At 40.6% G+C, this 14,648-nt stretch overlaps 1 long non-coding RNA gene across 3 annotated transcripts in view; it reads left to right on the top strand.

Annotated features, from left to right (window-relative positions):
* Window positions 1–2,393: 2,393 nt before the first annotated feature.
* The window catches only part of LOC102154401, a 78,707-nt gene continuing 66,452 nt past the window's right edge, over window positions 2,394–14,648 (top strand). For all 3 annotated transcript variants that reach the window (XR_005381026.1, XR_005381025.1, XR_005381028.1), the window contains exon 1: window positions 2,394–2,610. This is a non-coding gene — a long non-coding RNA (uncharacterized LOC102154401). The remainder of the gene's footprint in view (window positions 2,611–14,648) is intronic.

Below are 14,648 nucleotides of genomic sequence, written 5' to 3'. Positions count from 1 at the left end.
TGCAATTCTGGGTTGCCTCTTGTGATACTTCAAAATGGTCTTCTCCTGTTGTTAAGACTGTATTAAATTTTTCTAAACAGCATGAACTTATCCACAGTATTTCGTGGAAATGTATCTTAAAATGCCAACATCTTAGCACATTTAGGTGGATCTGTCCACTGGCAGGGCAAAATAATCACTTTCTTTAATCTTTAAAACCAGCTGTTCACAGACATTAATTGCCATGTCACTTACACTCCTCGAAACAGTGTCATTTGACAAAGACACACATTTTAATTTGTTTGCTGCGTCTGGTCCTATTACACTTGATACCTAGCCATTGTCAGTGGTAAAAGATTCTCAGCAACTTTGGGTGGTTAGTATTGTTGTACAAGATGTAGTGATTCCAAATAGGACATTTTGAGAATTGCATTCATTTAGCATTTGTTTGGGAATATAAGTCTTTTATAGTTGAAAACATCACATTTTTGATGAGAGCACAAAATAACCTAGTGCTGACTTTTTTTTTTTTTTTTTTTTTTTTTAGGATGAATGCATTCATTTCTGAAGTCAGGCAGTGAGGTAGAAGGCTTTGTATCTTTATCTAACTAACCCTCATAATGTATTGACATTTCCATAAGAAAATAAATAATTGCATACTTAATGTCCGGATCAGCATATTTTTCTACTTCTTTTTTTTCTTTTACTACAATTTTGCGAATCATCCAATAAAGCAAAGAAGCTATTTCTCATCAATTATTATCTTTAGACACTTTTACATAAAAATAGTGAATGTAAACCCATATCTCCTTAAATTACACTGTAAATCTATAGAACCTAATGAGTGAATAATTGACTTATTTTTTCATGTATTTATTTATTATACATTTAAAGAGGAGTTACTCTTTTCCAGGTAGTATGCTAGATTCTAGTAATATAAATAAAAATAGAAGATTTCTGTGTATGTCACAAACTAGAAGGAGAGAAAACTTGTAAAGATGTAGTTATAATACAGCAGTAGTGAGACAGTGAAGTGTGGTTAAAGTGTATGAACCCAGAATATCTAATGATAAATTCTACCTGGAAACCTCAAGAATTGCCACAATGACAACTTTCGCAGAGTTCAGTTTGCAACTTTTTCTGTCCCATTTTGACCCTCAATACAGAAAACAACTTAACACCAAGAGTCTAATGACCTACAGTGAGAGGTAGAGATTTTATGACCCTCTCAGCATGCCACAGCCAGGGAAGCTGGGGTACTGCAGAACACAGGTAACCTCACTACCCCTGCTGACAGAGGAGCATGATTTCTGCTTCTATGGCTTTGGTTCTCAAATCCCATCCTCCTCTGCATTCAGTGTCTATTGCCATTCTCATCTCCTGTCATTTTACTGGCCTATTCCTATTCATTTGGGGCCTAAACATCTTCTTCAGCAATACTTCTCCTGGCCCCTTAATCTAACCTACTCTCCTCTTAAAATGTTCATCAAACTCTTTTAACTTTCCTCCATAACCTTGCTAGCAGTTTATAATCACAACTTTATTTGTATGTCTATTGATTAATATTGCAAGGACTGTGTCTCCTTGTTACTGTGACATTTCCAGTACCTAGTACACACAGTTTAAGTACTTGAGGGAATGATCGAAGTATTTGTGATTGTACAGCAACACCATCGGGGATGTAATATACCTCCAAAAAGGAGACCATACCCCTCTGAAGATGTCAGCATTACTTCTTAAATTCTTTACTCTTTCTTACTTCTTGCCAATGGGTTATTTACCTTTTGTGGTTGCTCTGCGCTGAATTAATTATGGATCTAATCAATCAGGAGGGTTCATCCTGCAGGGACACCCACAGAGCAGCCTTCCCAGTTCCTTACCTAACAGCTCCAGTCTTGGCTTGTGTGAATAATGACAAGAGGACTGTTCATTATCAATCACCTTATTCTCTTTCAGGATAGTATATGTTTCTGATCCTCTGAATGTTTGCCGGACATATTTCAGCCTATAAACTTTCAAGGGGTGTGCTAATTGGGCTGATGATACATACGAGTATCCTTGCATTTTATTTTCATTAGTAGTAGTGATTGTAACTAACATTTGGTAGCAACTGGTTATTATTTACTATTATTATTATTTTATTTATGTATTTATTCATGAGAGACACACAGAGAGAGAGAGGCAGAGACACAGACAGAGGGAGAAGCAGGGTCCCTGCAGGGAGCCGGACACGGGACTCGATCCCAGGTCTCGGGGATTCCCGCCGCAAGCCGTTGGCCGATGCTCAACCACTGAGCCACCCAAGTGCCCACTCAGCCCTGCGAGTAGCGTGACAAACTCTCGCGGGATCTGCTGCATCCTGCCCGGGAAGTGAAGCCGCCCCTTTCCCGCGCGTGCGCACTGCGTGCCCCCCTCCGGCCTGGGGGATGGGACCTGCTGCCTCGGTGTTGCAGCGCTTGTGGGCCACTAACCTTTACTTTATCATGGTCCCAAAGCAGAAGAATAGTGAGGGGGGCAGTTAGGATAGGCCAGAGAGAAGCCACAGAGTGGTTCTTTTAAGTGAAAAAGTGAAACTTTCCGACTTGACAAGGAAAGAAATAAAATAGTATGCTGAGGCTGCAAAGATCCACGGTAAGAACAAATCTGTGCAACTGTGACGACGGAAAGGGAAGTTGGCATTCCGTTTTATTGTTAATCTCTTCCTGTGCCTAATTCAGAAATAAAACTTTATCATGGGGGGATATATGCAGAGGAAAAACCAGGATAGGGCAGCCCGGGCGGCTCAGCGGTTTAGCGCCGCCTTCGGCCCAGGGCGTGACCCTGGAGACCCGGGATCGAGTCCCACGTCGGGCTCCCTGCATGGAGCCTGCTGCTCCCTCCGCCTGTGTCTCTGCTTCCCCTCTCTCTTTCTCTCTGTGTCTCTCATGAGTAAATAAATAAAATCTTTAAAACAAAAACCAAGTAGAATCCAAGCTGCGGGACAGAGGGCTTGATCTCACGACCCTGAGATCACCACCGGAGCCGAAACCAAGGCCACTCCAGCGACTGCACCAGCCAGGTGCCCCACAGAAGGCGGATTCTTTTTCTTAGCTCTTCTGCTTTCTTTTTGCAAGCATGAGAACACGGCTTGAAGCAGGAATACTTGCGTAGCGTGGCCGGAAGTACAGAGTACTTCTCCAGGCAGAATGGGCCCTGCCCTCCGGATTACCGTTGGGCTCCTCCCTCCTGGTTGGGAATGGTTCCTCTCTCGTGACATCAGATAGAAGGTGCCCCTCATGAGCTAGTACTTTCCCTACTACATTTGTTACACATTATTGGGAGCACAGTATGCAATGTCTATTTTCCCTGCGAGACCTTGCATTCTGTGAGAGAAGGGGTAATTTTGTTCCTGTTCATCTCTATATTCCCAAAGCCTAGACAGATTCGGACTAAAGGATGATACACAATGTATGTGGCTAATGACTGAATATAGGCAGAGTCCCTTCTAAGCCCTAAAACATGGACACACTGATTGACACTATGCAGGGAGTGGGAACAGGAAATGGCAAAAGTTACTTCTCCACTCAGTATTTGGTGGGCCACAGGGAGAACAAACTCTTCTCTTAGTGCCTTGGTGAGAAAAGGACATAGCTCACCCACTTAACTCTGGCAACGTGCATCATCCAATCTGAACAGCCTTCTGCCCTCCTTCTGGTTCCCTGTCTCGACTCTAGTTCTTCATGGAATACTAGTTTTCAATCTCATCTCTATTAGCTAAGAGCTTTGCTGAACCATCTAGGTTACTTCAAATTTACCTACAAATCATGTGACCAACCCCACTCTACCCTGTTCTGACTCTGCCACTGGGCTGTCTGAGCTTGGGAAAGTTGCTTTACTCCTCTAAATTAAGTTCTACTTATCTCTACAATGGGAATGATAGTATCCACCTCATATGTTTCCTGTGAGGGCTAAATGAATTAGTGTATGTAAATTATTTAGCACAATGCTTGAGACTAAATAAGATTCCAGAGTTGCCTGCGTGGCTCAGTTGATTAAACGTCTGCCTTCAGCTCAGGTCATGATCCCAGAGTCCTGGGATAGAGCACTGCGTGGGGGCACCCTGGTTGATGGTGAATCTAGTTCTCCCTCTGCCCCCCCCCCCCAAACCGTCCCCCCAGCTGGTGCAATATCTCTCACTCTGTCTCAGATAAATAAATAAATAAATACAGTCTTTAAAAAAGATTCTAGTTGACGATATTAGCACTGCACCAGTAGCAAAGGCTTCTCAAGGATCTGGCATGAGAAATATATAGTCTTTGTGCCTAGATTGGGTGAACCTGACATTCTCTAAGCTTAAATCTGAACTGGAAATGGCACAAATTACTTCTAATTGTCCCCTACCCCATATCAATTCCCTCCTTCAGTTCTTCCTTCAGATAAAGAATTCCTGAATTTAAGTGGGCACATGGCTGTCCAACTAGACCACATTCTCCCGCCTCTGGCCAGTGGCATATGAGCAGAAGTCACATGTACTAGTCTACTTTCTCCTTCTTGCAGACTGGTGTGGTTAGTCAGCTCTAAAAATGGGGATAAGGGCAACACCCTTGGACACAGAAGGATAAGAACATAGAAAGAATGTGGGTGCCTGGATGATTTCTTGGAACAGAGCTATCAACCCCCAGAATTGCCTATCTCTTCAGGTTATTCTGGGAGAGAGGAACAATAACTTCTATATTGTATTTGGGAGTCTCTATGGTAAACAACTTACTGTAATATACCTAATACACCAGCCTGGCGAGAAAATCTGAGAATGTGATTTAGTTGGACTCCAGAGAAAAAAGAGGAAGGAGTGGGATGTTTAGCACCTGTATTTCAATCTCTTTTTTCCTCTTATAGTCACGTTAGCAAAAGTAGACAGCAAATACTAACACATTCATGTCATTTCTACATAAATCAACGAGAAGTCCTGTAGTATCCTACCTGTAGAAAATAACCACGATATACCTTGAGTGTTGTGTGAGTTTTTATGATGTATGTGAGAAATTCGTGAAAGGTAAGCAAAGCAAGTGAGGGGGTTCTTTGAAGAGGTAGCTTGGAATGCTCCCCGACCTGAGCAGCCCAGGCAGTCACCTGCTGAGATACTTTCTGAGAAGTGTATTCTGAGAGAGGTGGCAGTTCTTACTGCCTGAGAGAGAAATATGTCAAGATAGATAGAAGGGCCATAATTGACCTGAATGTGCCAGTTACAATTTTTAGCAGAAGCACACCTCTAAAATAATTCACCTCCAAAGTTAATGGAGTGTCAACTGAGAAAAACATTTTTGTGTTCTATAGCATGGCTCTCAAAAACTGAGTCACTGACTAAAGCGACTGAGAGGGAGCGAGAGGGAGAGCCTTTGAAAAGGACCCTGCAGGAAAACTCAGAGTGAGGACAGGTCTGGCCTCAAGGTTGATCTTAACAGAAAGAGAATGTCTCTAGCCTGGTTAAATTAATATAATCTTATGTAGGTTGAAGAGAAATAAGTGTTACTGACAGAACTGATGCTCTGGAAGCTGTCAAAATCCTGTCCAGAGATGACAGGGAGCTTTTGTGACTGAGCCAGCAAGTGACTGTAACTGACGGATAGGACAGTGTTTGGATATGAAAGACAGCTTTAAAGAAGCTGGCTAACTAGAGTCCAGAAGAATCTACTTAACATAAAGTGCTTGCAATTTCCATCTGCAATTGCTGTGTCGACTATTTCTTATTCCAGTAATGAATTTAATACTAAATTCCTTGTCAGTTTTAAAATAATGATTTAACTTTTTACAAATAAAGATATTTATTTATTTGAGAGCTAGAGCAAGCACGCGTGCGCATGAGGGCGGGACGTGGCAGAGGGAGAGAGAGAAGCAGAGCCCCTACTGAGATCTGGGATCATGACCTGAGCCAAAGGTAGACGCTTAACCAATGGAGCCACCCAGGTCCCCCATGATTTAACTTTTAATGGTTGGTAGAATTCTGTTTCTTATTTACAGTGTCTCAGTACATTAACTTTACACAAACCTCAATTGTTCAGTTATAGCTACCAAATTAGTTGGCACCTGGTACTCCCCAGCAGAACTTAGGTCTGGGCTAAGGTGCTAAGAGCTTAAAGAGATTTCTGGAGAGAATAATTATAAAAGAGATGAGGTGGAGGTTAGGAAAAGAAAGGAGAGGGAAAGGAGTATTGTAGGTCAGTGCAGCCTTGGGAAGAGAAAGGTAGCTGAGACAATTTGAATTGTCTTGCCCCTCCCTTGGGAGGAGACCACAGCCTCTATGAGGAATGCTAATGGGACTCCATGGGGAGAGTTTGAGACCTCTCAGGAGCCCTGTAGAGCCAAGTTTTACATATTGTTGTAAATATGCAGGGAATTTGGAACTAACTCGTAGATGTACTTTGGGAATTATCCTCAACTATGGGAATAATTAAATGAAGTTTATCACAGTTTTTCATATTTTAAACATCTGCAGTACTCCATAGTAGTGATAACATTTTGGGATTTTTGTTTATTATTTTTTTTAATTTTAAGATTTTATTTATTTGGGAGAGAGAGAGAAAGAGGGAGGGAGGGAGAGAGAGAGAGAGAGAGAGAGAATGCACTAGCAGATGGGAGGGGCAGAGGGAGAGGAGAAGCAGACTCCTTGCTGAGCAGGGAGCCTGATGCAAGACTCCATCCCTGAGCCAAAGGCAGATGCTTAACCGACTGAGCCACTCAGGCATCCTAATGATAACATTTTAAAGTGTGCTGTTCTTATATTTGCATCTATTTGCTTTTACAGGCAGATACGTTGGTAAATAAAGACAGTGTTTTTGCTTACATGTTTCAGGCTGATCCCAACATCATCACAAGAAAAATAGTAACTGAAAGCAACAATATATAGATAGGCACAAAAAAAAAAAAAAAAAAAAGAAAAAGAAAAAAGAAAAAGAAAAAAAAATCCAAGCTCTAGAGAATTTAATACTATAACGTGGATTATTTAGGTATCTTTCTATGACTACTAATACGAAATCATGTTCTTTTAAAAAATATTTTTAAGGATGCCTGAGTGGCTCCGCGGTTGAGTAGTTGAGCAGGGAGCCTGCTTCTCCCTCTGTCTATGTCTCTGCCTCTCTCTGTGTGTCTCCCATGAATAAATAAATAAAATCTTTAAACAAATAAAATATTTTTAAAGACTTATTTATATTTGAGAGGGGGTAAGGGCAGAGGGAGAGGGAGAAGAAGACCTCCTACTGAGCAGGGACCCAATATGGGCTCGATCCCAGGACTGCAAGATCATGACCTGAGCCAAAGGCAGACACTTAATCTACTGAGCTACCTAGGTGCCCCCCAAAATCATATTTTAATACTTTAGTTTTATATAGAACTTTTGTAGAGATGATCTCATCTGATTATCATGGGAACCTAGCAGTTGGTATTATTATTGCCAAATCTCCACTAATTCTTGGAGGCTGGCATTTGTGGCTATGGGCATGAGAAGGAGCAGTGACAGGGTTGGTGGCTGGAGCAGAAAGTCCACATCCAGGACAAGAGTGAAGGAGCTGTTGAAACTGAATAAATGAGGCCCAGACTTTTGAGGAATGCTAATGTCCAAAAATTCAACAGGAGATTTTGAAGGGTCCTCAAAACCCAAGGAGGCTAGAGGAACAGACAGCATCAGGAATGGAGGATGCTCACCTGAATGGTGAGGAAAGAGTGTGAGAATGGAGTCTAATACAGCAGGGCCCCTTACCTCTCACAGACGGATGAGACTCATGAAACACTGAGAGCTTGAGTAAATTTTCCACTCACACAGTGAGGAGCAAGATTGGCATTTACATTTACTTGGGCTGATTCCCATGTCAATATGTGATAAAACATATTTAAGATATTTCTTAGCCCTGATTCATACTTTTTGCACTTATTTGACTGTAAGAGTTTTGATAAGATAATCACCATTTTTGTATAGTTTAAGTAAAGTATCATTGTAATTTTAACTTCCTCTTCTTAACTTTGGTTTCTTTCTAACTTTGGATTGGTCTACATCTAGGTGTAAAATTACATAAAATTTTTAAGTTAATAATAGGTATTTGAGTTAGTAATTGTCATCAGAAGACCCTATGTCCACCAGCTTTCATAATTTTCTTTTTTTTTTAAAGATTTTATTTATTTATTCATTCATGAGAGACACACACAGAGAGAGAGGGGCAGAGACACAGGCAAATGGAGAAGCAGGCTCCCTTTACAGAGCTCGATGTGGGATTCGATCCTGGGTCTCCAGGATCACACTCTGGGCTGAAGGCAGTGCTAAACCTCTAAGCCACCCGGGCTGCCCTAACCTCTATTTCAAACAGAGACACTGAAGCTTTCATCACATCAAATGTTGGTATATGTGCTGCCGAAGCGAGCACTACATCAAATGTTGGAAGTCCATAGTTCTTCCCTATATTTCCAAAGATTCCTGGTAGAACTTACAGTCTCTCCCTTTTTTGCTGTTAACTCATGCTAGTTCTTCAGTTTCATCTTCTCACTAGCCTCCTCTCCGTGGGCTCCTGCCCTCCCCCCTCACCCCCCCACAGCACTCTGCCTGTGACTCAGCCGGGCTTCTACATTGCCCAAATCACCACTGACAAGGTACTGTGCATGACACATTATTAGGAAGGTTTTAAGGAAAATGGGGTCATTGCAGCTCAGAATAGGAACAACTCCAAAATCAGAAATGATTTTTCCAAAAATAGTTTATGAACCACTTTCCATCCTGGATCACCTTTTACTGCCATGGCCTGCCTGTGGATCTTAAACTATTGAAATATTGTCGGCTTCTCTTCATAGAGAGAGGGCTCATTACCCCCTCTTTTCCAAGTTTCTAGGGCCCCTGAAACTTTGGAGCTACCCATGAACAACTCCCCAAATTCCTGCTCATTTATTACATAGTTTAGATTCATTTAAGCCTCCCCATCTGCATGAGCTCCTGACCTCACCTTTCCCTGGGTTATTCTGTACAAAGGACTTAGGGTATGTGATACAAAGAACTGGTGAAAGCTTTGAATTCTTAGGCAAAGTTTTGTTTTTTTTCTTCCTCACCTCCAGCTCATAAGTGAAGGAAAAATTTATTTTCAGTTTAAAATTTATTTTTGCCACTTCAGGAGTAGTGATTCATCTTTGTTTTTGCAGCCATTGTATTTCTTTCTGTTACATGAAAATAATAGTAATAAATGTTGCTTGTCGTTACTCATTTTACCTTGTTAGAGACACAGAATTTAATGCTTTACATTCATTTATTGCATTAAATCTTTGCAAATGACATGTGAAGTAAGTCCTGCTATCGCTCCTCACCTTATAATGGCTGGAACTGAAGCTCAGAGGTTCAGTGTCTTTCCTGAGTTGTGCAGTCCCTGCGTGCAGTGGAACACGGCATGGGAACTGAGCTTGGATGACTGCAACTCTTTGCTCTCAAGTGCTATATTATCTGACATACTGGGCAGAGGTGGACTGCGCTGTACATCTGTATCATGCAGACGGCACTCTCTCCCAGTGTACTTCCTTGAACTCATGTGTATGTATTTAAGAGATGACTTGTGAATTAAAAACTATGACAGGGAGAGGAAGAGGAATATGATTAAAGTGAAAAGTACTACTTGCTGGCAGACCAACGGAGAAATAAGAGTTTGGTGACAGTGCCTCAGCTGCCTTTTTCCATTTATCTGGCATGCAGATCCTAGGGCCATAGAATGCTTGTAGAGAGGACAACTGCTAAATGGACAAGAATGAGGGGGAAACATCTATTATGCAAAATTATTTGTTGTGGAGTACTTGCAATGTGTAGAGTTATAAAGTAAACTTTGGGTAATGAAAACAAACTTCGTTGCACTGAAGCTTTCTTGGTTATGATATAAAATTGCCAGAGGTTATCTTTAGCTTTATTTGGAATAGTTTTAAAAGTCATTTGCCAGATTTGCAATTAGTACTATTTGATGTTTGTTTGTGGTTTCTTATTCCTGTCTAGTTTTCAGTGATATATACATTGACCTTTTTTGGTAATTATGCCCCATAAAGTAGTGGGGTAACTTGAAAAAAACCTAAGGGTGGCTTTGGCCTCCAGGAATTTGGGGGGGGGGGTTGCTATTGATGTAATTGTGTTATGTAAGTTAGAGTATGAAAATCTTTCACCCACTTCTGAGACAGGCATAAAAAGGCTTACATAAGAAAGAGGGTGATGATTGTTCATGACATTGTGGATACACTTAATGCCACTGACCTATACACTTAAAAATGGCTAAAGTGGTTAATTTTGTTATATATGTGCTTCCACAATTTAAAAAAGTAATGAAGGGGGCAGGGAAGAAAGAGGAGGGCTTCATCTCTAATCCTGTCATGGTCATCTTCCTCTGTTATTCAGAGATATTTCTTCTGGGAGATCTCCAGGAGTGCCTAGGGCTCTAAGCATTGGTGAATCTTGACATTTTAAAATATCCTGATGTTCTTGTCTCCCCCATATCCAGCCAAAACAAACCAACCAAACAAAATTACATGAATTTTCAGTGGTGGGTGTTGGAATATACAGAGAAATATAAGATGAGGGTCATGTTCTCAAAGACATGACAAAGAGTTGGAGAAATAGTTTGAAAGGTTAGCCACAAACACATGCATATTGCTAATGTACCATATAAGGCCTTTAAGTGGTAACTGATTGATGTTGATTGTAAGGGTTTGGGAAATGGACAAGGAAGAGAATTCCAGAATACTAGGACTATCAGAGAAGAATTCAGAGAAAAGGTGAAACATGAATTGGTGCTTGAAAGATGAAGAGGAATCAGATTGCTGTGGAATTTGTCATAATGAGAGACAAATTATAATCATATCTAAGGACAAATGATTATTTTCTTCCTTTTGTGAACTCCATTCTCTTTCTTCTTTGTTACAACAATATCATCTGCATACCTTCGTTTATAAGTCATTCAATAATTCATTTGTTAGCACCATGTGTCTTGCCTATAGCCTGACTCTTACTCATGCATTGGGGTATACTGTGAACTAAATAGAAGAATCTCTGCCCCCATGGAGCTTATATTCCAGTGAAGGAGACAGATGATTAAAAAAGATATATGGGGGATCCCTGGGTGGCTCAACGGTTTAGTGCCTGCCTTCTGCCTGGGGTGTGGTCCTGGAGTCCCAGGATCAAGTCCCGCATTGGGCTGCCTGCATGGAGCCTGCTTCTCCCTCTGCCTGTGTTTCTGCCTCTCTCTCTCTCTCTCTCTCTCTCTGTGTGTGTCTTTCATGAATAAATAAATAAAATCTTTAAAAAAATAAAAAAGGTATATGAATGAAATATAGTGATAACTGTAGGAAAAAAATAAATTAGAAGAAAAGATATAAATTGCTAGAGGATATTGAAATTAGAAGGGTGGCTGAGGAAAACCTCACGGAATATGTGAATTTTGAAGAAAGATCTGAACACAGTGAGGGAGTTATCTAGGGGAAGAGCATCCTGGGCCGAGGGTCCAGCAGGCACAGAGGTCGTGATGTAGAAGTGTTCTTGATATGTTCGAGTAACTGTAAGAAGGCCAATGTGGCTGGAGTAAGTAATAGATGAGAGTGTCAGAAGACGAGATATGTGAGGCGATGGTGAGCCCAGTCACATAGGGTCTTTCATGTCACAGTAAAGACTTTGAGTGAGTTAGGTCATCTTTGCAGGATTTGAGTACAGAAATAACATGATCTAACTGGGTTTTTAGACTCGTCCGCAAAGGACTGAAGGGGAGAAACTGGTTAGGAGGTTATTGAAATAAGCTAGAAGAGACGTGCTCTCTGGCGCAGATTGGTGAAGATGTTGAGAAGTGTTCAGTTTCTTGATGTATTTTGAAAGTAATGCTGATAGAGTTTGTTGATTATCCAGATGGAGGAAGTGAAGGAAAAGAGGAGTTAAAGTCCTTGAGCAGCTGGGTGGCTCAGTGGTTTAGCACAGCCTTCAGCCCAGGGTGTGATCCTGGAGATCCAGGATCGAGTCCCATGTCCAGCTCCTTGTGGGGAGCCTGCTTCTCCCTCTGCCTGTGTCTCTGCCTGTCTCTCATTTTGTGTGTCTTTCATGAATGAATAAATAAAATCTTAAAAAAAAAAAAAGTCCTTGCCTTGAGTGACTGTAAGGATGTAGTTACTTTGAATGAGATGTGGAAGATTTTGGGAGGAGTTGTTTTGGGGAAAATATCAGGAGCTTGTTTTGGACATGTTGAGTCTGAGATGTTTATTATTTTTATTTTTATTTTTATTTTTTATTTATTTATGATAGTCACAGAGAGAGAGAGAGGCAGAGACACAGGCAGAGGGAGAAGCAGGCTCCATGCACCGGGAGCCCGATGTGGGATTCGATCCTGGGTCTCCAGGATCGCGCCCTGGGCCAAAGGCAGGCACCAAACCGCTGCGCCACCCAGGGATCCCGAGTCTGAGATGTTTAATAGGCATTCATTCACTGGCAATATAAAATAGGCAGTTGGGTATATAGGCTTGGAGTTCAGAGAAAAGGTTCAGGTTATAGATATAAACTTGGGCATGTTATTTAAGGTCATATGATGAAATAGGAAATGAATGTAGATAGAGAGAAGGGGGCCAGTGCCTGAGCCCTAGGATTTTCCAACATTTTGAGATTGGGGAGAAAAGATATGAGCAAAAGAAACTTGGAGTATGTAGAAAGTAGGGATAAAACCTGAAATGTGTGGTGTTTGCATCACTGGTGACTTTGAAAAGAGGAGTTTCAGTGATGTAGTGGGGATGAAAAACCTAACTGATGTGTTCAAGAGAAAACAGGAGAGGAGAGATTGGAAGTAACTGAGTACCATTTCAAGGAGATTTGTGGTAAAAAGAAGGAAAGAAAAGCAGGTAGCTGGAGGGGAGGAGTGAGGTCAAGAGAAACTTAAAATGATATGAGAGTAATACGTGCATGTCTGTATGCTAATGGGAATAATCTATAAGAGAGGGAAAAACTGATAATGCAGGAAGGAGTATAATTACAGAGGAAATATTCTTGTAAAGCGTGGAATCGGATTTAAGGAATAATTATAAGTATTTGAAATAACGTGAGAGAAGGTAGAGTATACATACATACTCCAAGGTAGGAGGCACATTTCAAAACTGGCAGTTTGTACCTGTTTACTTCAACACATTTTATGTTTATTTCTTCGAGTCCTTTATGGGCCTTCTTGAAGACAAAGGCTATACTACTGCATTTTTATGTGTGGTCCCATCACTCAACAGATGTTTCTTGAATGAATGAATGAAAATGAGAAACTCAACATTTATGGCTTTGAATACACATAAATGAAAAACTGGGTTTTAAGCATTATAAGGAACAAAGTAGGGCACCTGGGTGGCTCACTCGGTTGGGCATCTGCCTTTGGCTCAGGTCATGATCCTGGCATCCTGGGATCGAGCTCCCCATCAGGATCCCTGCTCAGCGGGAAATCTGTCTCTCTCTCTCTCTCTCTCTTCCCCTCTCTCTGTGCTCTTTCTCACTCTCTCTCTCAAATAAATAAATAAAATCTTAAAAAAAAAAAGAAACAAAGTGGAACCTAATATTTTTAGTCTTCAAGAAGGTTAAGAAATTAGTGTTGGGAAGATATAATGAAATTTTTAAAAAAGATTTTATTTATTTATTCATGAGAGACACACACACACACAAAGAGAGAGAGAGAGAGAGACAGAGAGAGAGACAGAGAGAGAAACACAGGCAGACGGAGAAGCAGGCCCTATGCAGGGAGCCTGATGTGGGACTTGATTCCGGGTCTCCAAGATCAGGCCCCAGGCTGAAGGCAGAGCTAAACCGCTGAGCCACCCGGGCTGCCCATGAAATTTTTATTCTTAAAAGAAGTTTTCATGATTATCATCTAAGAAGACATTACTCAGAAATGACTTTTAAAAATTAGCAGCTTTATTGACATATAATTCATATACCATAAAGTTCACTCTTTTAAGTATGTAATTCAATGTTTTTTTTAGCATATTCACAGAATTGTACATCTATTACTACTATCTAATTCCAGAGAGAAACCCCATAAAAGAAACTGCATAGCCAAAGCGGTCATTTGGCTTGGTAATTACTAATCTACTTTCTGTTTTTATGGATTTTCATATTTTGGACATTTCATAAATAAGGAATCATGAGACATGTGGCCTTTGTGTCTGACTTCTTTCACTTAACATATTTTCAAAGTTCATTTATGTTGTAGCATGTATTGAAACTTCATTTCTTTTTATGATTGAATAATATTCCATCGTGTGGATACGCCATGTTTTGTTTATCCATTTCATCAGCTGATGGACATTCAGATTGCTTCTACTTTTTGGCTGTCATCAGTAACGTTCCTATGAACTTTTTTTATACAAGTTTTTGTATAAACACATGTCTTAAATTCTCAACCTATTATAGTATCAACTCAAACTTCACAATCTATTCTAAATATTATTAGCTCAAAAGCTCAAATATGATCAATTTAAATCATAAAAATTAGCTGTGGGTGAGGTTCTTCTCATAAAACATCCCAGGGCATATTTGGTCTTCATCTGTGTATCTATGAAACTAGAAAGCATATTATCTACACACACAAATACAATGATGGGACAAGCCTAAGAGTTACAGACATTCCTGTACAAAAGGGAAGGAAATGGAAGGAACAAAAGAGTCACTGGTCCCAAGCAGT

Source organism: Canis lupus, chromosome 29, assembly GCF_011100685.1.
Source record: "Canis lupus familiaris isolate Mischka breed German Shepherd chromosome 29, alternate assembly UU_Cfam_GSD_1.0, whole genome shotgun sequence".
Taxonomy (NCBI): Eukaryota; Metazoa; Chordata; class Mammalia; order Carnivora; family Canidae; genus Canis; species Canis lupus.
This window is presented reverse-complemented; position numbering and strand designations above follow the sequence as displayed.